Here is a 5,000-nt window from a genome sequence, read left to right on the forward strand (position 1 = left end):
CAACAGAAGAAGAAGAAAAACATATCATTTCTAAAGCGCCTCTCAAGATAAAAATCACGAGGAGCTTCACAAAAACAACAAAAGTAAAAATATAAAAAAGCATTTAGAAAATGTTTAAAAATATATTTAAACTGAGCAAAAATAGACAATTGTGATTTAAAATGTAAAGAAAGAGAGAGAGTGAACAGGAAAGAGGGAAACCAGTGGATCCTGAGGAAGGTGGAATAGGTGGGGAGAGCAGGATAAAGAGAGAGAGGTGAAGAAGGTCATACAAAAGCCAGCTTGAACAAGTGAGTCTTCAGCTGCTTTTTAAAGGAGACCACTGAGTCCACTGATCTCAGGCTCAGGGGGAGAGAGGTCCAGAGTCTGGGGGCCACAGCAGCAGATGATCTGTCACCTTTGACCTTTAGCCTGGTGCTGCACAACCAGTAGGCTTTGATCACTGGACCTCAGGGACCTGCTGGGGGTGTAGGGACTAAGAAGATCACCAATGTAAGATGGTGCTTGTCCATGTAAGGCCCTATAGACCAGAACCAGGATCTTGAAATGAACCCTGAAGGTGACTGGCAGCCAGTGAAGCTGGAGGAGAAGCGGGGTGATGTGGGTGTGTTTGGAGGACTTGGTCAGAAGCCGAGCACAGGCGTTCTGAACCACCTGTAGACGGTTCAGGGAGGTTCTGCTCAGACACGTGAAAAGAGAGTTACAGTAGTCTAAGCGTGAGGAGATGAAGGTGTGGAGAACTGTCTCAAGTTCAGAGCGGGACAGAATGGGACTCAGCTTAGCAACGTTCCTGAGATGGAAGAAGGAAGAGCCAACAAGAGAACTGACATGAGAATCCAGGGTGAGAGCTGGGTCAAAGGTCACGCCAAGATTCCTGACAGAAGGTTTGGTGTGGGAAGCAAGCTGACCAAGAGAGTCTCTGACTTTGGGAACCAGCTTGTCTGGGGCACAGATGAGGATCTCAGTCTTATCTTCATTCAGCTGAAGAAAGCTCCCACCATCCAGGTTTTGATAGAGTCTAAGCAGGTGTGTAACAGCTGCAGCTTAGACATCTCATGGGGCTTAAAGGAGATGTACAGTTGGATGTCATCTGCATAAAGATGGTAGGAGATTCCTTTGAAGGAGCTCAGGATGTGCTGAAGAGGAAGCAGATAGAGGAGGAAGAGCAGAGGCCCCAGCACAGAACCTTGTGGGACACCATGGGTAAGAGAGGTGGTGGAGGACCTAAACTTGGAGACGGCCACAGAAAAGGAGCGCTCAGAGAGATAAGAGGAGAACCACTCCAGAGCAGATCCTGATAGGCCTACCCAGTCTCTCAGCCTCTCCAGTAGCAGGTGATGGTCAACAGTGTCAAAGGCTGCAGTCAGGTCCAGCAGGACCAGAACAGAACCGTCCCCTGCATCACTGTGAGTCAGAAGGTCATTAGAGACCCTAAGAAGAGCTGTTTCAGTAGAATGAGCTCTACGAAAACCTGACTGGAAGCTATCATAGATGTTATGTTCATCAAGAGCAGCTGTGAGTTGTTTAGCCACAACCTTTTCCAAGATCTTGGAGATGAACGGAAGTTTAGAGATGGGTCTGAAGCTGCTATGGAGAGAGGGGTCCAGACTCGGTTTTTTAAGAAGCGGGTGGATTACAGCGTTCTTAAAGTAAGCAGGGACCTGACCAGAGACCAGAGAAGCATTAATTATAGAGAGCACGCTGGGACCGATGGACTGAAAAGCACTTTTAAACAAAGCTGAGGGTAAGATGTGGAGGGGGCATGCAGAGGTCTTCATAGAGTTAACTAGTTTGGTTAACTCAGGCAAAGAAACAGGAGCAAAGCTATCTAGGATGATGGGCCTGGTTGGAGTCGGGAGAGGCGGCGATAAGGCTGAAGGAGAGATGCTAGATCTAACCTTATTGACTTTGTCCACAAAGAAAGACAGAAAGTTCTCACAGTCTGCAACAGAGTGGATGGAGGCTGTAGGAGAGGCAGGAGAGACGATGCTGCTGATGGTGTTAAACAGCACCTTGGGGTTCCCTTTGCTCTGGGACACCATGTTGGAGAAATAGGAAACCCTAGCGTCTCTGACTGCAGAGTTAAAGGATGTCAGAAGATCCTTTAGGTGCAGCAGATGGACGTGGAGATGGGTTTTCTTCCACAAATGCTCAATTTTTCTGCATTGGTGCTTCAGGCTGCGAAGGCTGTCATTAAACCAGGGAGTAGGGTTCACTGCAGGAACTGATCTGGTTCTGACAGGACAGATGTTGTCCAGGATGGAGAGGCAGTGCTCGTTAAACTGAGAAGTTAAGGAATCTGGGTCGTTATCAGAAGAACAGGGTGGATCAAAAGCAGCAGAACATTAGCTAGCTGTGCTCTCATTAAGAAAACGAGAACTAACCATACGGCGAGCAGGAGGTGGGGACGCAGAAACTGACAAGTTAAAGAAAATGCAATGGTGATCTGAAATATAAACGTCCTCAGGACAAACACTGTCAGCATTTAGACTCAGGGTAGAAACAAGGTCTAGAGTGTGCCCCCTGGTGTGTGTGGGGCCAGAAACATGCTGGGTAAAGCTGAAGGAGTCCATAAGGCTGGAGAAATTCATGGCAAAGAGATCGGAGGGATCATCAACGTGGATGTTAAAGTCACCAACAATCACCAGTCTGGACAGCTTCACAGTGGAGGATAGAAAGTCACTAAACTCCTGAAGGAAAGAACTGTTTGGACCAGGTGGACGATAGACCACAGCACAGTAGAACGGGTCCTTACGCCCGACTTTAATCAGCTGCAGTTCAAAGGAAGCAAAGTGACCAGAGGTTGTAGAGCTACATGGAAGATGGTCTCTGAAAACAACAGCTAGGCCTCCACCATGACCAGAACCCCGGGGCTGGCTAAGAAAAGAATAACCACTCGGGCAGAGTTCAATCAGAGCAGAATAATCAGATGTTTGCTGCCAAACTTCAGTCAGAAACAGAAAATCCAGGTTTTTAGACAGAATTAGATCATTGAGCAGGAAGGACTTATTGTTAACAGAGCAGGTGTTTAATAGAGCCATGCTGAGTGAGGTGGAGGAATCAGAAACTACAGAACCAGCTGGAGTTAGTGGACGTAAATTAGCAGGGTTAGATCCACGGTGTTTATAAAAACCACTTATGGAGGGAACAGGAGGAGAAACCACTGAGGAATGAGGGTAAACCAACCTTAAAAAACTTGGACGGAGAGACCGCGTCGCAACGTGGCCTGGCGGGAATGCGGAAGTGGTGCTCAGGTCACCAAACAAAGGAAGAGAAGCTAGAAGATCGTGCCGATGTTTACCAGATAAACCACGCTTTAAGAGAAGTCTTATTCTCACCTGGATTCCTGCTCGTTTACCTCTTTTCCTCCGACGTTTTCCCGGGACCGGACAAACATCGCTGGAGGCGCCCTGGTTGGAATCGTCGTTTGACTCCAGGCCAGTGCGCCACTCAGATAAACAAACAGGATGGTACGTCCTCGGTGCATGTTGGGCGATCGTGAACGAACGGAGGGACAAAAGAGTCTGGCGATCATAGGAGATGGTAGCGGGGACACTACTGAAGAGGATCAAGGTGGAAAAGAGGAGGTTAGTGGAGAAAAGTTTGAAAAAGTGGCCGGTGACTGCGGCTAAGCCAAGCACAGGCGCCATCTTGTTGCCGACCGGAAGCCTAAAACTAGAACTAGAACCAGAACTAATCGTTTCTCCGGATTTGCTGGTTCTGAACAACATTCCACACTACACCATTCTCCATCTCAATTCACCTTAGTTACACCGACATTTAGTGTTAAAGTTAGTCCAGTTTTAATTTGTTTAGTAATAAATCTTTAAACGTTTAAACCTGACTCTCTTCTGTTGTCTCTGAGTGAATACGACGTGTTACATAATCCCTGCAGTAAAAAGTTCCAATCTTCTGGTTAAAATTACCCAAAAATCCATGAAGGTGATATTTCATATTTTATGGTTTCTGATTAAATGTAGGAACATCTTCTCTACAGCTAAAATGTTAAATGGCCTGTATTTGATATAGCACCTTCTAGAATCCTGGAACCCCCCAAGGCGCTTTACAACATAATCAGTCATTCACACATTCACACCCTGGTGGTGATGAGCTACTATGTAGCCACAGTTGCCCTGGGGTGCACTGACAGAAGTCAACACAAGCACCACTGGTCCCTCCGACCACCACCAGCAGGTAAGATGGGTTAAGTGCCTTGCTCAAGGACACAATGGCAGCTACTGACGGACTGGGGCTCGAACCTGCAACCTTCTGATTACAGGGCAAGCACTTAACTCCTGTACCACCGTCGCCCAACTGACCAATTCAACTGAAGTTTATTTCTACAGGGGAGCCGTAGGCTCCTCCCTTCCCGGTCGGCTCACGGGTCCCTGACCGCGGCTAAAAGCTATTTTCTAACCGCGCTGCCTCACGCCCTGGATCACACATGCTGTACTGCTATTTATATGAAAAGTAATGATGGTGTTTCGACCACGCCACTCACGCACGTTCAGATTTATCATCTTGTAAAAGTTCAGAATTAGCTTGACTACACACCAGAAATCGGCACATCGCATTTGTGACATCACCACATAAGCTCCTCCCCCCCAGCGTAGCTGCTACTCACCACATGACCAGATTTATGGTGGTTTTTTCCTCCTCTGGGAAGTTTGCTGACCTTACAGCCTTTTCCCTCAGTTTTCTCCGTGTCTGGTTCGACAACGTCACTTTGGTGAAGCGCGTTTGTAGTCCTGGACTTATTTTCACACAACACCTAAAATATCGTGCTCCCTGTTAGAAAATAAACGCGTTCTTGGAATCAAAGTGTGTCTTTAAACTTGACGGTCATCATGTGTGAAATCTATGGAACAAAACAAGCGGGTTAGAAAATAGCGTTTTTAGCCCCGTTGACCTGCATTCATTTTCTCGTTCTTCCGGGGACCCGTGGTCCGGAAGTAGGTGGGCGTGGCTTAGGCTCCCTATCACCAAATCACAACAAGAGC

At 47.3% G+C, this 5,000-nt stretch overlaps 1 protein-coding gene across 5 annotated transcripts in view; it reads right to left on the minus strand.

Annotated features, from left to right (window-relative positions):
• LOC107373869 (ephrin type-B receptor 4b) overlaps nucleotides 1–5,000 on the minus strand; it is a 45,740-nt gene that overhangs the window by 28,883 nt on the left and 11,857 nt on the right. The window lies entirely within an intron of this gene.

Source organism: Nothobranchius furzeri, chromosome 2 (genome assembly GCF_043380555.1).
Source record: "Nothobranchius furzeri strain GRZ-AD chromosome 2, NfurGRZ-RIMD1, whole genome shotgun sequence".
Classification (NCBI taxonomy): Eukaryota; Metazoa; Chordata; class Actinopteri; order Cyprinodontiformes; family Nothobranchiidae; genus Nothobranchius; species Nothobranchius furzeri.